We start from the raw sequence: 27494 nt of genomic DNA, 5'->3' as shown, positions 1-27494 counted from the left end.
AAGGTAACTGCATTACAAATCATAAGAACAATCATTTACTCAGTAATGTTTTGTGACCCTGAAACTCGATGAAATCTTGGATTTGTCCAAGAACCAAATTCACGGAATGCATAATCTTGTACAATCTATGCATCTTTAAGGATGTTTTGAAACAGAGGCAACACCTCTGTAAATAAAACGCTGTACATACATGTTGCAGCTCTGGCGCAACATAAGAGTAAATAGATGGTAATTTAGGAAATATTTTGAACATGCACGTATCGCCATCACGTATAGAATCGCTCACGGGAGTTGACTTTCACAGTGAATAAATAACAACGACATGATGGTATTACAACTAGCAAAACAATTTTGACTGAACTTCAAATGAGCATGAGAGCCACGTAGGAAAATGTGCTTGATGCAGGTAAATAGTAGGATGATGCGGGCATTTTTGAAAGAGAAAGCTCATGAAAGCTCTAACCGAATTTTCCAGCCAGCACATGCTGTGTAATATTTGCCAAATGATTATAACCTATTTTTATTCAAACTGATTTGAAGGCAATGACACGTTCTAAAAATCAAGATATTTGCGTAAATCAAGAGAAATAGTTATCAAGTTTTATAGCGTGAATGTTTGGATCATAGCTTTTCAATGCAGCAGCCAGAATTTCGGTTTGTTAATATTGTTTCTCCGTTTGACTGCAACTTAGTTTGCCAGTCAATACATTGTATATACATTGTTTACTTGAGTGTTATTTTCTATCTTTCCTTACCATTGCCAAGTAAGAAAAATCTTTTAAAAGCAAATGAAAAAGAGTGTTATTGTTTTGTAGTTAAAGCAATGTTATATCCATAATCAACGAAAGAAGAATCACCAAACTTTAAAAACTTACTGAAAACTGCAAGGAACAAAATGGCGCAGCAAATGAATTCATTTTGTAATGCAATTTTCAATATCTGTAATTCATTTGTTGTTGACTTTCCTAGGAGATAGAAATTTTAAAGTCATCATTAACAAAGAATGGTAGTGTTGTGAGGGTCTTTCATTCTCCCTATGTAACGATTGAACAATGTTGCTAAGTTTTAGAGAGTGAAAATACCTTTTACTCGTGGTCTCGATGAATTGTTAATTTGTTTTCAGAATCTGGCTTGCTGAAACAAGGCTAACTTAATTTCGGTACTCGCAACTTTACGATAATCTGCTGTACGATTAAAAGAAAATATCTTGAATGTAAAACGCTATTTTAGCCCCCCTTTTGTGTGTTGAAGTTTACTCCAGTATTTTATCCTTTCAGGCTTCATGGTATAATCAATTGATTATCTGTAGAAGTCGAGTCTCGGTCGACAAAAATTATATTCGATTCTCTCTCTAATTATTTAATGCTCGTAGCTCTTGTCAATTACTAGTAAACGAATGAAAAGAAATTTCCATCATTTCCAGCTTTAAAATATCTGAAACTGAAAGCACATGCCTCTTGATTTCTTATCAATATACCTTTGAATTTACCACTCGCATCCTTGTCTGCCACGTGAAGGGCGGCCAAATGCTCGGCGGAGCTTTTCGGCCCTCCTTTCAGGAAATTAAATGCATTTATACCGAACACAGTTTAATAATTTAAGTTATATCATTAGAGAACATTTTCCTTTCTTAAAATAGCTATCAAATGGTCATACTGCGGTTTACATGTAGTTTAATCCCAGTGTTCAACGTCTTCCTTGTTTACAGTGTTTAAAATCAAAGATGGCGGCTGTTCCAACTAATTTAAAAAAGGCCTGTTCCTATTGCAGCAAGAGAGTCTCTGAGACTCTCTTACTCTTTTAATTAGAAACAGTATAAAACAAGATGATTATAAAATCGATGTATTAACTGAAAGAGTTGTTTAAGTATCAACACGGATAAAAATTGAGCATTTTCTGTTTAAGCTAAGAACTATGAGAGTGTCTCGTCCCTAATCAAGTCAGTTGATTTTCTATTCTCGAGCATTAAATTGAATGCATTCAGGAGAAATTACTACGTAATTAAATATAACAGCCTCCTTTATAAAAAAAATACCCTTTTTTGGTCTCTGTGGCTAATAAATTCATGCTTAATGGTATTTCAGATGTATTTCAAACGCCGTTTTGTCTATTTTGTTTCACACAGAACTGAAATATCCTGTACAGTGCACAGAAGACAACAAAACTTACACAGTACCAACAGGGATAGTTCCACAGGGAGTGCTGCGTGCTGCTGACTTGAGGAATAAAAGAGTTTGGGCTTAATTTACAGGGTTTTTTATAAATGGATACGGATAACTAGCATTGGAATATACTCAGTGAGACTGGCTAGACTAATCTTCGATATGCAAACATTTAGAGATTTCAACTACATGTTTATTTTTCGACAATGTTTATCGATGGCCAATCGCTTCGACGATAAATTCCTTTACATACGTCCGTTTACTAATCATTAACTTTTTTGTAATAAATATGATTCATTTTGCTGGTTTCCTCAATATTGATTAGCTAAAACTGTCTGTGTTTATACAATACATATTTTTTTGCAAGAATTAGAATGAGTCAACTCAGTCTAACATTGTGAACGAGATGTACAGGCATATCTTAAATACAAGCTGCTACTTAAGAGTCTGACTTCGAAGTAAAGCTAAAATATCAAACGAAAGCTTCTTTTGTAGAGTAAAAAGGTTTTGGGGGAACAATTTATTTCCCATCTTCAATACGACTTGAATCGAATTTAAAAATGGCTTATTTAACTTCGTTTCGTACAACGGAAGCGAAAGCAATCAGTTAAATAGATATGCAATTAATTTCTTTTCTCGTCAGTTATAAAGGAAGGGGCGGTTTTGTGGCGAAATTTCTTATTTGCATTGGGCAAGACGAGCATAGGTTTAACAAATAGATTCCATTTTGCCGTGCGTCTGTTCAGTTATAGATCACAGATGACGTCAAAATGTGGTAAGAACAAAAAAAGTGGCCCACGAGCCGCTAGGCGAGTGGGTCACTGTTGTTCTTACCACATTTTGACGTCTTCTGTGATCTATAACTGAACAGACCCACGGCAAAATTGAATCTATTTGTTTTATATAATAAAACTCTGATTTGGACTATGAACTCTGATCACGCGCGCGAGTCACACCACCGCATGACGTCATCTATGCGTCTGTACTCTAATAGATCATAAGTAAGAACCAATCAAAATGCGCGTAGAATTCAGGTTATTATATAATAGTAAATAGCACATGGCAAGCAACCAAAAGTGCATGATCACACGCTGGTGTGGTATTTATAGCTTTCGCCACGTCAGCATCTACACAAAACAATGGCAACTGAAGACGAAAAAATAAATAAACGACAACACAGTCGGAGGAAAGTATGGCACATTTGTATTCTGAATACGTAATAACTCAATATTAAAAACAGTTCCCACAATAAATCGGTTTTGGAACTGAAGTTGTTACACAGTTGTTACCTAACACAGCCAACCTTGGTTTTTCAAAGCCAGAAATCATTAAATCCGCAGTTTAAAAAAGCAGTACAACTTCTTGAGCAAATGCCTGTAGTTCTTGAAAGACTTTCGGCTTCGATTCTTCCCAAAATCTGAAAATAGAAACATATAAGACGTGAGCATTTTCGGGCCAGTTTCTTAGAACCGACTCACCCCTAAAACGGGGTGGTTTTTAACCACACGAGGTTAGTTTGGATCGAACTTTTACGGTTACATTTTTCACATTGCTCAACCGATTTTGTTCTCAGCGTGGTTGCAGAACTAAACGTGTAATACAATGTCAATGTTCTTAATAACATGTCATGTTGACAAGGACGTATTCACACACGATGAAGTCAGAAACTGTAATCAAAACTAAAATTATTGACAAAGTGTATAAGAAACAAATATCGAAGCCTCGCTATGTTCTACCATAAGACAAGAAGCTACAAGAGAAGGTTAAAGATCTCGAGATCATTTAAAGCTCAAGCTTTAAATTTAATTATTTTGGAACTTTAAAAAGCTTAAGTGTAGCCAATACTCAAGAAAACCGTTGGCGAATTAATCTCTCCGCTGCCAAAATAAGCCTACTAATTATTCAAGGAATAAGATGAACGCTAATTCTACTTAAGCTCGAATTCTTTTCCGCTGTTGTTGTTGAATCTGACAGTTATATTTTAGCAGTTGCTTCCCTTACATTGCTGTGAATGAGTAAGTTAAATCTTCTTAAGTTCAATCGGAGTTCGGTTTGGTTGTCAGGTGGTCGGACATAACGGGGTTGAATTCGCGTTATTTTCTCGTTCGTCTTTTCTTTAAATAAAATTTGAAAATAGACGCCACTCACGTCATCCTCTAATGAATCCGCTGGGCCTTTCCTCAAAAGTAATCAAGCATAAAGATAAGGTATAGCTAGAAGAACACGTCGCCATTAACAGCACACATTCATGAGCCAGTCTACAAGTCATAATTAGTAAAACGCGTTTATTTTGAAGTATGATACTACATTGAACTTTAGACGTGCAAGCTCCAGCTGTGACCACGAGGCACTAGTCTGAAGTTCAAGATCCACAACCATTGCCATATTAAGGGGAGGGGAGAGCAAAAAAAGGACATATTATGGCTCTAATACATGTGACTCTTCTCTGGCATTTCGATTAGTTTATTATTCCAGTCAAAACAAATGTTATTTTTCCATTAAGGAACCCTTTGTTAATTTTCATATTACCTTGCCATCCCCCCGCCGGCGCCCCCACCCCAAAGGAAGGCTCTTTGTTATCCCTCGTTGGTGGGCTTTCGATCTCAATATGAGCAGTAAAAAAAGCACATCGGTCAAATGTCAGTGATACATCTTTCCCGTGCCAACCCGCACCTACTTTCTGAACTTGAAAAGCGGAGCCGAGGTTGCTGTATTTCGTTCAGGCTTCTCACAGTCGGGAAAAACGATTCATTTAATTGTGGGAATCAGTCAAGCTAGGAAAATCCGTTATTTGCCATAGAGGATTATTGTTTTTAAATGACACAGAGCCCTCTTGCTGTTGTCGTTGTTCGAAAAGTCACGCAAGCTCCTCGAGAGAGGTATTGAGTGACAACACAATCGAAGACACTGTACTCCTGTTTTAGATAGCCTGCGTCGCGTTGCAGACGAACTTAACCTCAGTATAGTCAACATGCTTTTGGGCACCGTTGCGCAGACGGGCTATATAGAGGATTTTGTGACACGTCCGTCTGCAACGCAGGCTAGTTTTCGATCATGTAAGAAAAGATCCCAATTCGTAAATTTGATTTGAAGTGTCAACAAAGTATTTTGTTATTTCGCAATCGAAAACAAATAGTCAAGTGTTTTCGTAATCTTTAGGTCGCGCAAGACCCTTTGCTCATTAATAAATTCATTACCAAAATGTCTTGAGTACTTGCTATCCTGTAAAGTATTATTTATCTAAATTAATTCTCTCAAATCCTCTAAAACGTATAAAGGATATCGAGGGATGAATTGAATAACACACTTGTCAACTCTCACTATAACGGACACCTTCGGGACCACATTTTGGTGTCCGCACTAGAAAAAGTCCGTAATACCGGGAGTATCGGGGTGTCCGTAATAGCAGGGTGTCTGCAAGGTGGGAGTTGACTGTATTGTCATTGAACTGGCAAATTAACTCTCTTGGAAATTACCCAAAAAATGACTACACATCAAAACTAGAGGGAAAAAAATCGTGCAAAGTGAGACACTAAAAAGAATCATTTGGAACAAAGCTGATAAAAATTTCTTGCAAACTTGAAGCTGAAATTAACCCCCAGTACTGCCCTCCAATAGAAATACCTTATGCATTTGATGGGACCTGTGCTACAAGAGATCATTTTTCTGAGTTTACGGTCATCCTGTCTTAAATTTGATGAATCATGTAATTGCATGGAGTGTGACTCAATAGGGTTCCTGCAGTCTTCTCTCGATCCAGGCCTCCATTGGATGGATGTTTGGCCAGCGCCCATGTATGGGTTTTGCAATCAAACTTTGATTAATATCGCCTTCCAAAAGACTATACAAGCATTAAACTCGTACAAACAGTATTTTGTACCAACTCACAAAGATGGCACTTTGCTGCTGTTTAAGAACAATTTTGGGGCTGATCCGGGAGGTGGTCTTGCGTCAAAATCCGAGAGCACACCGGTTCCAGCAACAAGTGTGTCCTGTTCCAACAGAAAATGACGATAACAGCCTTCAAGGTAAAGGCAAATTGACTGAATTCTGACTGATTGATATTTCTTTGTACCAGCAACCATCAAAAGCCGGGTTATGCTACTTTGTGATAGCAAGTTCACTTTTTTATCTCCTAACTGTTGATAACTAACGTGTTGTCAATGGTTTAAAGAGTTCAGTCCCAAAGTCGCAAAATGCTACTGCTGACATGTATAGAAATTTATACAGCTTCCAAGTGTTCACTTTTACCCAGCTATAAATTGCTATTTTTACTTGCAAATACAGAGAAATATTCAATTCTCAACTATACTGTATCTTATCGAAATACATAATTATACGAAAAAATAATAAGAATCCAATTTCTGACATGTAATGCCAACCATAAGCTCTTTAAAATCGAAGATGGCGGCCTCTAGGTCTAAAAGAATTAAACAATAGTGTATAGATCTACTCGCTTAGGTTTTGAGCGCCCCTTGCTCCCTTAACTTGAAATATTGTAATATTTATTAAATAAACGTGAAATATTTCTGCTGCCTGGAATATTTTAGTGACACTTAACACACTTTACAGTTAGGCATTGGTTGAAAGTGCTGACTTGCTCACTCGGTCTGTTCAGTGTTCTCGAGCATTCATGATCAATGGTGCTCATTTAGGGGTAATTCACTAACTCGCTGTAGTTTCTTTTAAGTTAAAATTGTAAGTATTTTTTTTTTGTACAAGTAAATGTTTATCAAGGCTGAAATGTGATTTAAGGATGTAATTTAAACGACGCATTTACATTTATTTTTCTCTCAGATGTAGACCTGAAATTTGGTGTTACATGTTCTGAGGACAACAGTTGCTTATCGTGGGTAATTCATATTCCAACCGAAAATGATGATGCAAGCAGAGGTAAAGACAGTCGATAACTGTCAAGGATCAATATTTTGACTTGTTTGTATCATAAGCCCTTGCCACGGCACCTTATTGTAAGAGCAAAAAATAACTCTTGATTTCAGTCAAACCTTGGACAATATTTTGTCGAAGTTTGAAGTCACGAAATGCACAATCAAGTACAAAATTTTGAACACCAATCACTTGTAAAAATCACTGCATAATCATGATGAATATACTTAAGACATATAATAACTACATGTTGCTAGCGCTGCTTGTAAAGGCAGTTACGTGAACTTCAAATTAACCTTTAAGAAATGTATAGAGATGTAGAAAAATGTGCTAGAAGCAGAATGATGCTGGCATCTTGTAAAAGAAAGTATTGCTCCTATTACTGGGTGAAGTTGGGTATTTTGCCAAAATAATAAAAAAAACCTACACATTTTTTATCCATCGACCTCAATGTAGCGTTTTCAAAAACTGGATTGCTGCGAGATATGTATTAGCTTTATTACATGGTAATTTCTGCAAATATAAATCTGATGTGTCTTGCACGGTCTTCGTTCGACTACAGTTAAGCATGCAAAATTAAATAGTACAGCAAAAATACTGCTGATAAGTGGTAATCCTTAACTTATCCCACCATTAGCAAGAAAGTGCAAGAAATCGAAATAGTGTGTTTTTATTTTGAAATTGAACGACATATGATTACTGAGTATCGACTCCATCTGTCACAATTATCGATTCTTCCTCTCGTTATTTAGTGCATACACATCATACTAACATGAGAAATGGAAACAATTGCAAATAAATCAAATAAATAAAGCAGAGTTAGCTACCTGCTCTATGAGTGGATTTTCTATTGCACTAAACATTGTCTTTTACTGGGCCACTCGCTCTCTCGAACACGTGTGTGCTGCCAAGAATTAAGCTCTGAACTTTAATTTTCAGTTTAAGAAATGCATTCTATTCGAGCATTTGTTTCGATTTTATTTTTAAATTTTAGTCTTCCTAATATTTTACATTCGAGATACCGACCAGATAAGTCATGACTCGGTTTGCAAGTTTTCTAAAATCTTAGTTTCGTGTCCTTCATGGGATCGCATAAAAATCAAACATGGCGGCCGCTGAACGAGAGTGAATTAAACAAAATGAGCAAAGGGTTGGCAAATTCAACGTCCTTTCTTATACTCCCTTGACTTCAAATATTTAAAGTTAAATAGAGAAACGATTGATGTACCAAGTTGTTACGGGATAGGGTGTTCTTTTATCAACACAATAAAAATTTTCATGTTTGAAGTTTCTGTCGATTCCCATCTTAAACTTCGCGCATTCAATTGCACTCCCAAATGACTGAATTGTGTTCTCTCTGTACGGCTCAGTGTAACAGGTAACTTTAAAAATTGGTGTTATTCAAGGCTAGTAATTTGTGAGTGCCCTTATAAGAATTGTTTTTTCTTACAGAATTAAAGTATCCCGTACAATGTTCTGGTGAATGACATCGAAATTCGCACTCACTGCAAAACCAGACCTATTGGATAAATATAATGTGTTTGACTTGAACAAGTGCTTATCTGAGATATAGATGATGCTTTTATTTTTAACTTAGTAAAAAGTGTTTTGTATAGCCTTGTGAACAATATTCTGTAAACTATATTTTTCTATAATTTTTTATCCATTTAAATAAAACATGATTTTGTATCATGTCTTCGATGTTGTTTTGAAGAGAAAGCGAAAGCAATTTGATAAATGACCATTCTGCATTTTTTGCGTTTTAAATATCTATACAAAAGGCCGGGATATGATTTAATGGTGTGAACATTTTTCAGTTTTGCTGCATTGAGGTCGCTCGCTCGATCGCTCTCACTTTTTCCTGGCTACACTTACATAGCAACGAAACGAATTAAATGTGCATTAACATCTTAAAATATAAACATGCACAGACTGCACGCCGAGAAAGATTTTAATCCACCACGTGGTCGAGGTCGAGCTCAAAACAATTATAGAAAGTCACAAACCCATTTTACCTGACGAGAATGACAACGAAGTCAAATAATGGTATGATGCATTTATTCCCAGACTAATTACTTTTGCACGCCCTTATCTTATAATTTATTATACTGACAATGAAATATCAAATAAGGGGAAGAAAGCCATGTTTTGTACCGTTTTGTAACTTCGGTTTCCGAGCTTACCTCGCTGCTAGAAAAAAAGAAGCCTGGCACATATTATTCAAAGGATAACAGCAATTATTCTTACCCTCAAAGTCCTTTCCGCTCTAACCCGTTTTGATGAAAAAGTGTCATCGATATTCATCCCGAGTAACGTCGATTTCGACGGCAGCTTCACGTTGAATTCTGTATAAGGATATAGTAGGGTTTCAAAATCTTCTCCAGTTCAGGAATCCAATTTTCTTCGAAGCGCAAAACAATCGAAGGCCTTTTGCAATTTAACTTATTTACAGCACCCGCTAACCATTCCAAATTACTCTATTAATCCAGCCGTGGAAAGTTAAGTGAGAACCGAACAACTACGTGTTGTATCTGTCACGCTGTCTGGCGGTCCAGACTGATGATGAATATTTAACAACTTTTCACCGAAGTGGAGGTGGCTAGCTAGTGGTAGATATCCACCACTAGCCACCGACAATGAGGTGAATAGTTGTTTTAGTATATACTAAAACAGTGAGATAATATATACCGAAAGAATGATCTTTGACTAGTTTTTCCCCTTCAAAGATTACAATTTTCTCGCGCGCGTTGTTTAGAGGTGAATAGCAAAGGAGTAGCCAATCAGCGCGCGCGAAAAGCGCTATTCACTGTTTCAGTATATATTAAAAATACCTAGTAACAGGTACGGTGGGGTGGGTGGGGTGCGGCGATAGCAAAGGTAAAAACGACATTAAAAATATTTACAAGAGTACCAATTGCTCTATTATTCCTTCTCTGAAATTTTTAAGAGCGGCCATCTCAATTTTTCACCTTACGTATTTTGGACCCCCAAAATGAATTTCCTCAAACTTTCTCAGAATAAAGGTCCTGATGAGTGATTCACATAAATATAATTTTGAGCTCCATCCGATTTATATTTTAGCAACAGTGGACGAATTTCGGTTTGGGGGGGTCTCAGAAGGGTTTCACTGGCAATTTTTCGACACTTTTTAAACAACTCGTCGCGAAAAGAAAACCTAGTGAGACCCAATATTCAGTCATTATTCGGTAGAAGGGAATTTTCGCTATTTACTACTGGGTTGGTTTTGGATTTTGAAAAAATTTGAATTTTTTACAATTTTTTTTCTTTTCCCCATTTGAAGCTAAGTTCGAAGGTTCGAAAAAATGGCAAAGTTTGAACGAAAATACCGCCAATGATACATGGTTTGACTTCACAAACTTACACTCCAGCGAAAGAGCAATGTCTCCGCTTCAAATATATGCAATAAAATTTTGGGGCAGTTAAAAGTACGAATTGTGAGAAGTAAAAATTCAAACAGTACTTTTGTAAACAAACGCCGCCTTCGCGAAATAACTCAACCAACGGAAAAAAATTAACGCAGAGAGAAAAATTAATACAGTCCACTTACCTCCCAGATTATCAATGAGTGTAGGTAGCTAAACACTCCAAGTTCCATTCTCGGCAGTACAAAAGCAGATATTCGAGGAATTAGTACGGAATTTTCACTTTCAGCTCCGAGTCAGACATGAAGCCTTTGGAAATATCAGTGCGAAAATTAAATTCTCGGCTGTCGAATACAAGTAAATCGCCGTTTGTTAGAAATTAAAAACCTAATTGTTAACTGAAAGGTCAAGAATGCAATCAATATTTACCAAACACTTACCTTCAAAGCAGGGTTAACGACAAGAATCTGTAGAATTCGTTGAAGAGTTCGAAAGAGTATGTTTACGTTCCGCCATAACTAGATTGCGTTACTCAAACACGCAAGGCATGCCGGTTTATGTCAGCGGTAAACGAATCCCGGGTCGGGACTCAGGGTAGCAAGGTCGGAGGATTGCATGGCGGCCTGGAGGTAAGGTCGATTTCGTTACTTAGACAAAAGAGAGGCATAGAAGATAGATACTAAGCATTAAGGACTCCATTTTTTTTATTGGAAAAAAATGTTAAAACCCCAGTTAATCAACAGGGTGTGCCCCAATTTTGTCTTCGGTGGATACAAAAATTCCTAAAAAACCACACATGACTTTTTTAGTATAATAGAACGCTTTTTCTAGTGAGATCCATTTTCTTTCGCTTATATCTTAGAAAAAAAGTTAAATATTTCAAAATCTACTCACGTATCTAAATTCTCATCCATGATGCATTTTGCCCCACTTTTATTTCACAAAATTAAATGAAAACGTCAATATGGAAACCTCCCATGTCATAACAAGTTTCTTTTTTGTTGAAGGATAGCTACGTTTTGAATTGTTTGCCGGAAAAAAATAAAAAAAAATAATGACATGTTACTGATACACACACGATAAACATTTTTTTCCTGCGAAATGTAAGTCGTGTACTTTCAAGGTTGTCTAGCACGGTAGCACTTGGACAATTTAGCCCTGGATCGAGTTTCATGTCTTTCAAGCAAGTACGAATTTTATTTTTAAAACGCTCTTTGAAATTTTAAAATATTCAATAACAGGCTTCATGTTTGTACTTGTACAATAAATTAACCCAATCAGAAACGTTGCAAGTTACCCCAAACGCTGCGAATTTCGAAGCGTTTTCTAGAATATAAAAAAAATATCATTGCATACAGTCTACTTTCCAGAAGGATTATAAATATACAGTCGCGCATAGTTTCACAAACATAGTTGCAATTGTTAACTCGAGCAATAAGCAAACTGAACAGTTTTCTTTTTTCAATTTCCACGATTGTTTGTGTTTACCTGCTCTTGCTAACAGCAATTGTGCCTCGGTTTTTAAGGTTGAATCTCTAACATCCAGTGACTTCAGATGTACCTTAACGTCCCTTTCACATCTTCAAACCAGAGCTCAGGCCCGTAGGGAGGGGGGTGAGATGAGTGCGTCCGCCCACCCCCCCCCCCCAACCCACGAGCCTTGGAAGTCCGCTCACTGTAAAAAAAATTACAATAAATAAATAAAGGGAAACTGAATTTCTGTACTTCGACTATTTACATTCAGTATGGTCCTTTGGGTGGAAGGTCCACCATTTGTAGATTCGTGTGGTATATTTTGGACCAAACTGTGTGATTCTAGGTTACTTTCAACGATACATTTAACCTGCGATCAGGCGTTTTTTTTCCTTGAAAGACGAAAGAGGGAGGGAGGGCATGATTTTAAGTTACGATACATTCTACTTAATGTCCTTCATAGTCGAACCGTTCGAAGAAGTGCCATTGGTATTCCCAGGCGCTACCAAAAAGTGAGGAGAAGGGGTACTTGTTGGGCTCGGAAACACCCAAGAAGGTTGGAGCTTGCTATAGTGCTAAAAGATCAACAAAGTGAACAAACCGACCCTCAGGCTGATTTATGTAATTACCATTTGATACTGAAATAAAGAAAGCTATCTTTCTCCTGTCTTCCTTCTATGTACTGCCGTATTTTTAGCTAAATAAATTATAAATTACGTTTTCAAGGTTCTCTTTCCAAAAAATTTGAATTTAAAAATGAACCAGAATTATAGTCGCTGTTACTTTCACTTTTACGTGCCTTTTTTTTCTAACCAACTGTCTTCAAACGCACGAAATGCTGTCTCAGATAATCTATTTTTCAAAATTTCCTGGGGGAGGATACCCACAACCCCCCTACGTTATCGCGCCTGCAGCGCTCAACAACCCAACATTTCGCGCCGGAGGCGCTCATACGCACCTCCCCATGCAAAATCCTGGTTACGGGTCTGAGAACACACTCCACATTTTCATGATGTACAGGACTTCGCCCACAAGGGCCACCAACAAACGACGATTATCCACAGGTTGCCATAACCTGGCCTCCTTGATAACCGTTTCACGATAGGCGTAGTTTTTTTTTTTTTTTCAAATATACCACTCAGAAGTGTCGCCAAGAAATGCGGAACTAATTATTCTCAATTACGTTCCTACCTAATAGACCTGCAAGTATTGATTTACATTTACATTACGTATTGGCTTACATTGGCTTTGTTTAAATGGGTGTAAAGGGGGTAAGTAAGGGGAAGGCGTTCTCTTTCACCATTGCTGTAAAAGTCGTTTCTGGTCCCCCGTAAAACGTCGCGGGATTATAAACCGCAACATTATAAATCTATAAGTCTCTAAACCTTCAAAAGATAATATAATAAAGGATCATCCCAACTACAGTTGAGTACCCAAAAGAACAATAGCCTCCCTCGATTGTTACTCCTAGTGTGGACTCTTTGAGGGGCCTCAGGGGATAAACATGGTACTGTAATTTGGGCAGATATTTTGACTGGGAAAAATTAATGTGGCTTTGGTCACTGGGAGCTGGCTAAGCTGGGACAGGAAATAAAAAGCAAAAAACTGAACTGGCACTGGGAATTGGAAAAATTTAGGAAGGGTTAAGAAAATAATTAAAGTAACATTTGGGCTGGGAAGTGTGATTTAAATCCCCCTTCAGGATCCTTATTACACCGGCCACCGGCCATAGGTTTTAAAATTTGCGTCGTTACGTAACGCAATGACACGATCATAACGGGTGTTAATAACCGTGATTGGTCTATAGTATTTACAAGGTAATTTGGTAACAGCATAAAGACAAAGCAAAGGCAATAAAAAATAAAATTTAATTTGACGAGACATTAGCCTTTGATACAGAAACTGTCAAAAACAAAAAAGTAAGAACAGACGTCAATAACGCTTTGGTGATGGGTACATGCTGTAAACTATACCGTCGAAGCAGAGGAAGAATGACACTAGACCCACAATGCATTGCACCGTTTATTCCCAGCACGAGTTCTCGAGATGGCGGGTTTTCTTCGTGAATTTGTGGATGTTCTCCTGGATATTTTTTGCTTTATGTCGACGTAGAAGGTAAGGAAACTATATTTTCTTGCAGTTTGTTGTTTACTTGAAGTTTTCCATGCGTTTTTTAAGCCATTCCGTCAGTTAAACACGCTTATTTTGGCTGTTGTAAATGACCTTCGATTCGCATGTGATCGATGACTCGTTGTTTGCTCATGAATTTCTCTATATTTGAAGATAAAGAAGTGAGCTTTTTCCGAATATCGATACTAGCGAATAGCTAAAAGGCCAAAGAATTGTTTAAGTCCAAAAGGACCCAAAAGGACCCAGGTTTTTCATGATTTTTCTTAGCTTGAAGTTGACCAAAATTTCACAAATTTATGTGATTTCTCACATTTGACAGCGATTTAGGATTTATGCAGATTTTATGCTGGGCCGTTTAGAAAGTAGGGGTAAACGCGGTTTTTATCAAGGATATCGTTTTATTTGTTCAATCTGTTTATTTTCTAAGAAATTTTGGATCGCATACGTCTCAGCTTTATGTTTGGGATGGGTATTTTATCTCATTGAAGGTGTTTTTGAATTTTGTTTCACAGACTATAATGGAGGAGCCATCTTCCTCTAAACGTTGTCACGTTGTTACCGGCTCAACCCCGCATAAACAAGTGGAAAAGCGATCAAGAGAGGGTAGAAGCCGTGTCAGAAAACCGCTAGATTTCTCTGGGGCAAATTTAAATACTTCTGTGGGCAGTGAAACCAGCCCAAGTTATAAGGTAACTTTGTTGTTACCACATTAATTTTGTGTGTCCCTTCTTGTTACGTTGATGTCTAGTATTTGTATGTTTATTAATGGTTTTTATTGTATTTGTTGTAGTGGATTTCTCTGTGGCAAATTTATATATTTCTGTGGGTGGTACAACCAGCCCAACATCAGTTGTGTGTTCTTTTTGTTTGGTTGATGTTCAGTATTTGATGTTTTTCATGCTAAAAACAACTGAGAGGTTTTATTGTATATATTCAAATCTCAGTAAGTTAAGTGTAAATATATATATGTCTGAATTTATCAAAACCGGGTCAAAGAAAAGTGACGTCAGTATTCTTGAACAAGTACGTTACTGCGCGAATTGGCTCAAAACGCTACAAGAAAGGGGAAAAAAAAAAGAAATACAGCGCTGAAAGGTAGAGAAGAGAGAGGAGAAGAGAAAAAAAGACTGACATTCCCTTTAGTTTTTATATCATGGAGTTTGGAGATAGTTTCTGGCGAGAAAAAAAACGCGTTTACAGCGATTTGCGCTTAAAACGGTGCGAATGTCCTTGACCTGGTTTTGATAAATTCAGACATATATGCTTTCCTATCAATATGTTCATGTCAAATGTCTTGAGCCCCTTTATTTTGCTTGGTATGCAACTTTTAATTTTTTCATTTACATAAAATTTCAAGTCTTGTGTCGCAGTATTAGAAAATCCCCTCTCAAGTCACCTATAAAAAAGTCACCTGTTAAGCAGCATAAATGGACATTTGAGGAAGAGAGAGCCTTGGTGGAGTTTGTGGGGATGGGAAAACAAAAGCTTTCATGGCAATTGTCTGCAAACAATTCACCACAGTCTAAAAATAATGGTCTGTCCCTAAGTAGCTGTATATCCCATTTTATCTTTTAAAGGCCAGTGAAGGATATCTGTGGGTTTTCTCGTGAAACCGTTATTGCAGTGACAACCAACATTGAAAGTATGGAATTCCGCAGACGACAGAATGAAGAAATTGGTTACGAAGAACATCCAAGAGCCGGAACCACGGACGACGTTGAGGCAATCATTGCCTTCCTTCACAGGATGCTTGGGGCTATATTTACACTTAAACAGTTATAAGCTGGCTGGAAACAAGTTGTCAGGTCAGTATGCACAGATACCTTAAACTTTTTTTTCAGCCTACTATAGACTTAATGTCCAGTGCATGTAATTGTTAATTGTTGCCACTATTGTAAAACTAGACAGGGTAGAGTATAAAGATACATGTCTGATTTTCTGCCCAGTTCCCCTCACATGGGAATAAGGACCTGATGATGGTTAATAGCCAATGTGACAAATGGGGCATTAGAAAAAAATACTTTATTTATGCAAGGCAAGCCATGTTTCATCTTTACAATAATTTCCTTTATATCCCCTTTTAGAGAGTTCAGCAAGCGTATGTCGACAGACCTGCCATTTTACTACTGGACTCTTAATGAGAGGTATCAAGCTGATGATGAATATTATGAGTCATTTGATGTTGGGCCTGATGTACCAGATGACCAGGATCCCGCCTGTCATCCGCTGCGCCTCCATCGTCTGTGCATCAATCGAAGAGAAGATTCCTCACTCCCCTGTTATGGTCGTGCTTTTCTACCACCACGCAACCAGCCCAGCATCCGCCAGCAGAATCATCGACCAGTAGCCCAGCTTCCAGACCCTATCGACCGGGCTTCTTAATATTATTATAACATGAACATTAATAGAAGATATGGCTAATGTGCATGGTGGCATTGTCTAAACGTGCAATTGTTAACAAACATTTATAGCCTGGTGTAATATGACAGTGCCATTAGCAAATAAGTTGGCTTTCCATTTCGTTGTTTCATGCAGACACATTTGTATTTGACTTGCTAGTTGTGATTCACCCGACGAGGAAACCACTTTAGTAAAACTAGCCAATATTACATAATTATTATTTCAATAGCCCAATTTCGATATTTTAAAATTCAGTCTTAATCGACAGACATCGCAACGAGGCTCCGGGTAATAAACCCCACAATCTCTATAGTTTAGTCCCCTTTCTGTTGTGATTGCCATTCCATAAGAGCTTACGCTTAACATCCAAAATCTTGTTACATTTTCACTTCTTACATTTTCCTATAGTTGGGAGAATTTGTTTTGGAGCAGAACAATTTGGTCTTTTGTGATCATTCTTTAGTTAGATTCTCATGACCTTCATTATTTAGGGGTATGGGTCATGGAAAACCATGAAAGTCAAGAAATAAGAACATTTCATTTTCCTGGCCTGGAAATTCATGGAATTTAAGTGTGGATCATGGGAAGTCATAAAAAATAGTATTGATTGAATGAAATAAATAAGGCAAATAATAGTATTAAACTGTAAGACTCTGAAACACCAGTGTTACAGTTCAGATGTGATAGCAATTGAAAGAACCTTTGCCATCGAATGTATTAGTCCAATAAACACCATTTTACATATTTCAAACTTGAGGCTTTTATTCACAAATACTTAACAATAGCAAAGACCATGCATGTATGTCCAGTGACAACAACATGAGCTTGAAAAAGTGAACTATGCAATGTCATAAAAAAATTTTTCTTTTAAAAACACCACTCTGGGATATGTTTTATAAACTAACACAAGTATGTTGCCCCGTACACTGGCTCCGATTGGCTACTCACATTTGGCATACACTAATTATGTAGCTTTTGTTATTCATCTCTACAAAAACAACAGTGATGTCTAGTGTACAAGGTTTTGCCCTCAAACTGTGAATATCAACCTTGGTAGTTTGTGTCTCTGTCAATATTTACTAGTTCCCCCCAATTATTATTAGTGGCAAGGAAAATATCCACCACTATTTACCTCCACTTTGGGTAATAATAGTTAACTATTCCAGGAAAAGTTAAAAAAAAAATACCCAGTTTATTTTTTGGAACCCTAACACTATAACTGGGAAGAATCCCTCCACTCTCAGGGCTAAAAATGAACTTGAAAACTTTGTTTGAAAAATTATGGGAAATCAGATGGCCACTGACAATAGATTATTCCTGCATGGCCATTTACTTAATACTCATTGTCATAATCTTTTCTTACATGGCAATGGAAGAATTGTATCTGTTGTTATAATCATCTCTTTCCCATGTACCCATTTTCACTATATTAATTCCAGCAGTAAATCTGAAGTCAGATATCACAGGATAATAAATTCTGCGCAAATTACACAGTTCCAAAGACACTACTTGATGATGATAAAGGGCTCTTTTTAATTTTGGAATCTTCTTTTTGCCACAGTATCCTAAGATGTACGACTGACCATCTGAAAGTACCTCAAATTTGAGGGCATTGCAGTCTGAAATGTTGTCAGGTTCATGTTCCACTCTCAATTGCACCTTCTGCTTTTTGACTTGCATATTATAGCACTTTTTTAGACCTTCTTGATATCGCATTTCCCAATTAGAGCCAACAATGGGAAAATATTCCACCGTTTGTTGTGGTTCGGTTTGTTCGTGCTCATCTGTTTCCTCTTCATCTTGTTGAGAGTATTCATCATCGTTGTCATCGCTTTCTTCAGAGTCTTCGCCAACCAACAGCTCTTCGAGCAGGGGAATCACTGCATCTGCTTCTTGTCGAGGCTGAGCAAAGTCGACTATGCAACGCTGACGATCATAAACAAAACAATTGCAGTGGCCTCGTGTTTTAAGGTCTACAGGCGGCAAAGTGTCGTAACGTTCTTCGTCATTTGAAATTTCTCGTGGTCGAATCACTGCTGTTGCTGAAGCTGGGACGACATCAAAATCCCAAATAAGTGCACATTCGTAGTTTGGGCTGTCTTGCTCTCTTGGATCTGTGAACTGGATAAAAATGAATACAAAGAGATGAGCTTTAGAATCTTCGGCATGAATTACCTTCGCTACATCGAAAATTGCACATCGAAATGCAAAACAAAATAAAGTAGATTTCGGTACCATTTCCACCGAAGCGACAGCTATATTTCTTAACTATACTTTCAACTTACCTTCAAGTTGCAACTTGTTCGCAGAGAAATTAAGGCAAAGCTGCGTGCGTTGTTGAAAACGTCTTCCATTTGAACGCGGCCATTGTTTAAAGGAACCATTGAAATCCTTCTTTCTGTCATTTTATCAACGAAACTAACGTGCACTTGACGGCAAACAAGCTCAACACAAGGCAAACCAAGTGGACAGACAGGGAAATCTTCTTTACAAATGCAGTACACATACAAAAGCGGCGTATTTTGAAATACAGTCGCGCATTCGCCAAGCACCTCCACAAAGGACGCCATTTTGATGTTACTGGATCGACTCTCTGAGCGTAATGATGACGTCACGAAATTTTCGATAATATACTTTCAATCGCAATGCATTGTGGGTCTAGTGTCATTCTTCCTCTGCCGTCGAAGAGTCTCAAAAAAGTCTAGTAGTAGTTGTCTTTGAGACACAGTCCTAAATAAAAATTTGTATAAAAATATTTATATACATATCTGGATCGGATAATATATATTAAATTAAACAGGCAAACCCTGCCACCACCGCCCCCCCCCCCCCCCCACCAGACCCCCCAAAAAATCGCTTTCATAAACCGGCATGCCTTGCGTGTTTGAGTAACGCAATCTAGTTATGGCGGAACGTAAACAAACTCTTTCGAACTCTTCAACGAATTCTACAGATTCTTGTCGTTAACCCTGCTTTGAAGGTAAGTGTTTGGTGAATATTGATTGCATTCTTGACCTTTCAGTTAACAATTAGGTTTTTAATTTCTAACAAACGGCGATTTACTTGTATTCGACAGCCGACAATTCAATTTTCGCAGTGATATTTCCAAAGGCTTCATGTCTGACTCGGAGCTGAAAGTGAAAATTCCGTACTAATTCCTCGAAAATCTGCTTCTGTACTGCCGAGAATGGAACTTGAAGTGTTTAGCTACCTACACTCATTAATAATCTGGGAGGTAGGTGGACTGTATTAATTTTTCTCTCTGCGTTAATTTGTCCGTTGGTTGAGTTATTTCGCGAAGGCGGCGTTTGTTTACAAAAGTACTGTTTGAATTTTTACTTCTCACAATTCGTACTTTTAACTGCCCCAAAATTTTATTACATATATTTGAAGCTGAGACATTGCTCTTTTGCTGGAGTGTAAGTTTGTGAAGTCAAATCATGTATCATTGGCGGTATTTTCGTTCAAACTTTGCCATATTTTCGAACCTTCGAACTTAGCTTCAAATGGGGGAAAAAAAAACATTGTAAAAAATTCAAATTTTTTCAAAATCCAAAACCAACCCAGTAGTAAATAGCGAAAATTCCCTTCTACCGAATAATGACTGAATATTGGGTCTCACTAGGTTTTCTTTTCGCGACGAGTTGTTTAAAAAGTGTCGAAAAATTGCCAGTGAAACCCTTCTGAGACCCCCCCAAACCGAAATTCATCCACTGTTGCTAAAATATAAATCGGATGGAGCTCAAAATTATATTTATGTGAATCACTCATCAGGACCTTTATTCTGAGCAAGTTTGAGGAAATTCATTTTGGGGGTCCAAAATACGTAAGGTGAAAAATTGAGATGACCGCTCGTAATTGCTCTATTAATTGAGGCGTGAAAGTTTTATATGTAGCTTCGAAACGCATGTGAAAATTTTGTTTCCTCTTCTCCCTCTTAAAAACAAGGAAATAATTTTTCATCAGGCGGGGGATGCTAATCGGATAAATAGAACTATTACCAATAAACTAACCACTACAACACCACCCCTCCCGCACTGTAAATTCGATTAAAAAAGTATATTGTTTTTGAGTGATTCGTATTCTTGTGCGTGACCGAGTTAGGTCGTGACATAACCTTGATACATTGCGTCACCACGCGACCGTTTCCTCTCGCCACCCGTCTCCTACCACCACTCTCCTACCGATATAGATCTCAATGCTGTTAAGGGTGGGAGAGGGTTTTCCCCACTTTCCTCGATGACGTAAAAAATAAGAACAAATCTGAGTGTGGCGCGGGAAAATTAAACCATATAAGCCAGAGGGGTATCCCTCCCGTGACAATGGGACAACCATGGTCTACATAGGTGAGAGGGGTATCCCTTTTTTAAGACGTGACACTGGGACAACCGTTATATATATATATAAGTAAGACGGAAAAGGATATTGATGAAATGGCGTCATTAGGACCCAAGGTAAACATGATAAACATTTCACTTTTTTTTTCGGAAATTATTTGTCACAGAATAACTCACCGATATCTATAATGTACCGAAAGAAACATTAAAAAGGCCCTCCTTTATCAAAATTTCGAGCTCCGAAAACAGCAAATACTCCTCAACACGTGACCTGCCCCGGGTTGCTTTTGTAGAAATTTTACTCGCAAAGTTTGGAGAGCACTGCGTATAGAATAGAGCAGTAAAAGGTTCCTAAGGGGCTCTATCACGGAGGTTTTGATCACCCGACATTTGTGGTCATAACGGAGCTAAAATGATGACCACGGCTTCGCATAATCACGACATGCGCAAAATAAGCGAGATGCGAAAAAAAATAAGGGGAGGAGTATGTGGGAGAATGCGAAATCTCTTTCCACTCGCCGTTCTTAGAGCTAATCTTATTTTTCGCACTGCTCCCTAAATAACCGAACGACTGCAACACGCTAATACCGAGAAAGATCAAACATAACTTTGACTTGCCATTTAGAAGCAATGCCAATCGATATAAATCATCATAAAAAGTCTAGAAACACATAAACGAGACAAGGGGTAAATAGAAAGCACCGAAAAATTCGTCTGATCGCAGGTAATCCACAGAAGGTTTTACAAGACTGTTGGGACTGAGTTAAGAATAATAAGTAAGATGCCTATTAAAGTAGAAGATTTCTTTCTTCTATCTATCCTTTGAGAGTTGGGAACGAGGCTGTTGCTTATGAGGTCATGATTTTCCTGTTTTGTCCGCAATTATATGCCGACCCACTTAATCGACAAAACTAAAACTTCATGTAGTCAACATTGTCACTTGCCTGAGGAAAAGAATTTATATGTTTTTTTTTTTTTTTTTTTTTTTTTTTTTTTGCAGTGAGCGCTGTTTTCACCTTTCCCTTTACCTTGTTTGCCACAGTTAAGCAAACAAGTATATGGGTATATACTACACTTGAGAGAATTTTTTGAAAAGAAAATAGGACATTAACATTCGAATTAACATTTTGCACGTGGTTTGTTTATGTTTCTGCTTTTTTCGTCAAAGCACCATTCGTGAGGGGAATTTACCTCAACAATGAACTGAAGTAATGTCAGCTATTTTAACCCCACAAAATTAACACCACTTGAAAGTTGCAAATGAATGTATCAACACTGAAATTACTTTCCAAATCAGTCCGAAAAGGCAATTCTACATCGCTGTATACATCTAAATGTCTGAATTTGTTGTTGGAAACAGGTCATTCTCTTCAGTGTAATCACTGTGCTCCTAAAGATTGGGAAGCATATTCAACTGCTCAATGCGAAGAAGACCAAGTTATAGTAAAAGGCACTGGAGGAATAAACACATCTATGAAATTTTATCTCAAAATAAGAATGATCAACGGAACGTTTGGAGAGTTAATGATCAGAGCCTGTGGCCCGTACGCGGAGTGTCAAAGGGACTTATGCGCTGAATTTACACAAAAGAGAAATGAATGCCTTTACCCTTGCTTTCAAGAGGACCTATGGAATGGTGACTTCGCTGCTCCCGGTGACTTACAATACAATACAATGTTCAATGTGGTCATTACACTTAGCTATGGTTTCGATGCGTCCTGCAGATATGACTAGCAAAATCTGTTTTAAAAATTGAGCCAGCAATACTCGTTTCTCGGCCAATGTTGGCAGGTCAAGGTGACTTCACCGTGCACGTTGTGAGCTTGAGTGGTGTCTTGGCTTTGGAAGTTAACTTCCCCATACTTTTCCTGCTTGATCATCACTCTTTTAACCATCTTTGCTGTGATTCCAATATGTTTAAAAAGTTACAACTGTCTGGGTTTTTCATTGTCAGTATTTCTTGACAAATAAACCTAAATACATGAAAACTAACAACCTGAGACATTTCAGTTTTTGCAAGCAAATTTTTCCTCGTTCATGCACTTGAATAATTGAAAATTTCTGTACATTGTACTTTAAACTTGTCCAAATACGACGACCGTCCATTAAGCAACATAAATCTTCATTAGGCGAAAACATTTCTGTGCTCTGCGTTGGAAACTTGTTCAAACTCGCGAAGGTCGCCACTCTAAAACATGTTCTAAAGCGATATGAAATCGTCTTTAGTCAAGGAAATTTCTCTTTGGATATGTCCAAACACGAAGCTCGTCCACTGATCATGAACGATTTGAAATTCTCTTCAGGCGAGAACATTTCTGTACACTGTATTGGATGCTTATCCAGATGAGAAGATTGTCTACTGAGCGATTGTAAATCTTTAGGCGAGGACATTTCTGTACACTGTATTGGAAGCTTATCCAAATGAGAAGATCTTCCACTGAGCGATTGTAAATCTTTAGGCGAGGATATTTCTGTACACTGTATTGGATGCTTATCCAGATGAGAAGATTTTCCACTGAGCGATTGTAAATCTTTAGGCGAGGACATTTCTGTACACTGTATTGGAAGCTTATCCAGATGAGAAGATCTTCCACTGAACGGTTGTAAATCTTTTGGCGAGGACATTTCTGAACACTGTATTGGAAGCTTATCTAGATGAGAAGATCGCCCACTGAGCGATTGTAAATCTTTTGGTGAAGGTATTTCTGTGCACTTTATTGGAAGCTTGTCCGAAAACAAGGGACGCCCACTGAGCGAGATGAAATCTTCAGTCGAGGAAATTTCCGTGCACTGTATTGGAAGCTTATCCGAATGAGAAGATCGTCCACTGAGTGATTCTGTACACTGTACTGGGAGCTTTTCCGAAAACAAGGGTCGGCCACTGAGCAATACGAAATCTTTCTTAGGCGAGAACATTTCTGTGCACTGAACTGGAAGCATTTCGGAATGAAGAGATCGTCCACTAATCGATTGTAAATCTTCAGGCGAAGAAATTTCTGTGCACTGAACTGGAGCTTGCGCAAATACATGAATGAAGATCGTCCATTAAGCGATGTGAAATCTTCCTTAGGCGAGGGAATTTCTGTGCATTGTATGGGTTGCTTTATTAATAGGACAGTGCCAAAATCATCTTTAGGCAAGGCGATTTCGCTGCACTGTACTGGACGCTTATCCGAGTAGGAACGAATCTTGTATTCAAAAGTAGAAGAAGATTTTTCGGCACACTGCTCCAGAACCTGTTCAAGACTAGATGGTCTTTTAGGAATAACTTCATCCATAATTTAGGTGGCTTCTGGGCATTCAACTGAATAATTTTCTGATGTAGGAGAAAGCAAAAAGGATTGGTAAGAGACTTAAATTTTTCAATCTGTATAACACTAAAATGAGCAGAGTTGACTAAAGTACAAATGTAATTTACGATTCATTATTATCACGAGTTCTCGATGCCGAATGTGTTTTTTTTATTCTTTACTGCAAGATCTTCTGTGACGACATTCATCTTACCACGCGAGTAATTGAAAATATTTATGAATGCTTGGGAGATCATGCAAACGAAGTTGAGAATGATAGTTCCCACTAACAAATTAACGGGAAAAATCAAAGTATTTTTGTAAATTACACAAGATATGATACCTGTCCTCCGAGAGGTTATAAAAATTATGTTACTGCGTCGTTGTCCTCTGAAGGCGCAACGTGAGAGCCCATGCGTTCCAGAAGAGTCGACATAATATTCGCCCCCCCCCCCCCCCAAAAAAAAAATTAAGAAGTTCAAAATTGAATGCATTCTTCTTGATGACGAGGTCTTTCGCCTCTCTCTTTAGCGACCTAACGGGTTAAATCACCTATCACTTTTTAATACATACTTAATGCTGTGCATACTCTTTTTTTTTTGTTTAGGTCTGTTTTTTTTTAGGGGTATCGAATGGTCTTTGCGAACATTTGTGAACATGCAAGCAGAGCGTTTTTCTTTGGGAGCACGAGCACTGGCAAAATTTAGCCTTCCGAGCAACGAACACTTTGCAAAAGCTATCCCCACTACAAACCGAACATGCGACGGCACTTGTAAAAATATGCGGCCACGAGCAAAGGAGCACCACAAAAATTTTGCGAGCATTTCGAGCAGAAGCCTTATTTTGCGAGCACTGCAAAATTTTGATGGACCATTTATGACCCCTTTTTAAAGCTTTTTAAGGTCAAAACAACACCTTACGTGTATAGTTACTGTAATAGCCAGAAAATTTCATAGACCTCGTTTACAAAATTTCAGCTATATAGTTATTTTATTATTTTTTTGGTATTTATCGTTTTATCACAAACTAAACATGGTCGCGAGTTGCCATGAAGGGCGAAACAGTCTGGATACAAGTTGTTAACGCTAGTGTGTTGAAATTATTATAAAAGGATTTTTGTATGCCAATACTATATTTAAGAGACTTTTGATGTTCCTCCGAGGATTGTAAAACTAGTTTTCTGTTACGCATCGTCATGTGTAGAGAGTTAAATACACGCAGTATTGATACCACAGGTAGCCAAAGTTATAGAAACGACTGAAAATAAATAAATGAATGATCCTAAATTATCGCATATTGATCGTTTTATCGTACATTTGTTATATACAGTGTCTATTTTTGTATTAGCTTTGTTCTACGAGCGAGAATCGATATCATTATTTCTAAAATTGCTCGGAGAACAAACTAACCCGGAAATGTTAAAATATGTATGCTAAAACGATAAATATTCGATAGTTCAGGATCATTTTATTCATTTTCATTCGTTTCTAAACCTTTGGCTACCTGTGTCGATACATGCACACTTACCTTACTTTGAACGCCCACCCGTCACTCGGGTGCGCCTCTTCGATTTATGCCTTCAAAAACTCAACTACGTCTCTGAATTCTCGCACGATACTCAAAAACTCGTCAACCCTAGCTCTGAAAATAAGGCAGGTCGAGCTACAGAAGTCTGCAGCCACGGACGGTTTCCTCTGCAAAATTATTCTAACAGACCACGGCCTGACTTGCCATCCACAGAGATGTCTGCGGTGAGGTTTCCGCGAGAAGCTGACTTCTGAAACTGGAGGTGTTAGCGTAACTCGGTGTTTTATCTGTTGTTTCCAACAGAGGGGAATGTAAAGATTTTTTATGACCTTTGCATGATAATTCAAATGATTCTAGTTATGTTATAGCTGGTGCGTGGAAAAGCGGAACATATTTGCACGCGCAGGCCGACAAGCCAGTGAATAAGAGCCATATCAGCGACTCTATGCTGATGTAGCTATATTTGGTTTGGCATACCTCCGCGCCGAGGAATGTCTTTTTCACGGTTTGCGCGTTTTTAAGCACTGAATACATCATGACTTTAAGCATGTCACAGCAAAGTTTTACGTTGTAAAAGTCATTCATGCGTTTATCTATGAGTACAAATTTGTCGTCAGACGTGAAATGTGTCAAAACGCGCAAACCGTGAAAAAGACATTCCTCGGCGCAGGTTTTTTTTTTTTTTTTTTTTTTTTTAATATGTTTAATTTCTTGCCATACAAACATACAGTACAAAATTACAAAGAAAAAAGAAACACTACTTACAATTTAAACATTACTTACAGTCCTAACGCTACTTACTTACACTAATACAATACTTACTTACACTACAACAATAAATTATTACAAGCTTAACATTACTTACTACAAACAAGCGCACGTTAAAAAATAAACAAGGTATATTATGCTATGGAGAGCAGAAGAAAAAAGAGACATGCAAAGCAAACACCAGCTTTCTAAACAAAAGGTCAAAAAGCAGGTTTCGAAAAAATAGAGTGACCTAAAATATTTTCGGTTGAGTTTTTTTAAAAGGTAGAGTGGAAAAAGGAAATAGTCTAACTTAATACAGGAATAAAGATATTCCATTTTCTGTAATGTTGAGCAAGTGTACCTTTTTTCCTGGCAATGTAAAATTCTAATTTAAGAGTAGCTCTTAATTTAGCCTTAAAAACTGGTAAAGAGGGTTTAATCTTATCAAGCTTACACCTATAAATAAAATATTTTCCAAGAAGAAGAATATGGTTAACTACCATAGAGTCTGTATCGATATCAAACTTACCAAACAAAACATCGGTGAGAGAAAAATTTAAAACTTCATTCTTATGGATGGCCAACCACGACAATACCTCTTTCCAGAATACCTCGCTTGCTTTACAAAGAAACAATAAATGCTCGAGGGATTCATCTTCAGAGTAACAGAAAGCACATAATGGCGAGTCTACAATCTTAAATTTATAAAGTCTGTCATTTGTATACACAATATGGTTTAGTAATTTGTACTGAAAAGCTCTTAACTTTGTATCCAAAGTAACACTAAACGCTAGAGAATAGATTTTCTTCCAATCGACGGAGAGATTTGGATAGTCATTTTTAAATTTCTTTTGGGCAGTAGGAGGAATTACTTTACGAGAAAGAAACTCTTCATAAACTATTTTGGAGGGAATGTTAGAAATATCCAACATTTCCCCCTTTATTGGCACTTCAAAAGAATTTGCAGGGCAGGAGTATGGTTCACGGTATATACTCTCACCCTTGATAATGGAGCGCCATTCCTTTGGAATGGCACTGACTACTCCCATTAAAAGGAAAAATTGACTAGGTGATAGTTTTGACCTGAGAACTTTATCACTTTCCAGAAACGTATTGTCTTTAGAGACTAAATCTCCGATTTTGCTTATCCCACAG

General features: G+C 37.6%; 1 pseudogene across 1 annotated transcript; it reads left to right on the top strand.

Moving 5' to 3' along the window:
• The first annotated feature begins 14553 nt into the window (after positions 1-14553).
• Positions 14554-17179, top strand: LOC144664159 (uncharacterized; annotated as a pseudogene). The gene is made up of 4 exons (XR_013572757.1): positions 14554-14724; positions 14826-14887; positions 15613-15840; positions 16120-17179. The product of XR_013572757.1 is annotated as an uncharacterized LOC144664159 (transcript).
• The last annotated feature ends 10315 nt before the right edge of the window (positions 17180-27494 follow it).

This window comes from Oculina patagonica, chromosome 8 (genome assembly GCF_052425735.1).
Source record: "Oculina patagonica isolate OP01 chromosome 8, crgOcupat, whole genome shotgun sequence".
In the NCBI taxonomy this organism is placed as follows: domain Eukaryota; kingdom Metazoa; phylum Cnidaria; class Anthozoa; order Scleractinia; family Oculinidae; genus Oculina; species Oculina patagonica.
The sequence above is the reverse complement of the archived record's forward strand: the minus strand, read 5'-3'. Positions and strand labels throughout refer to the sequence as shown.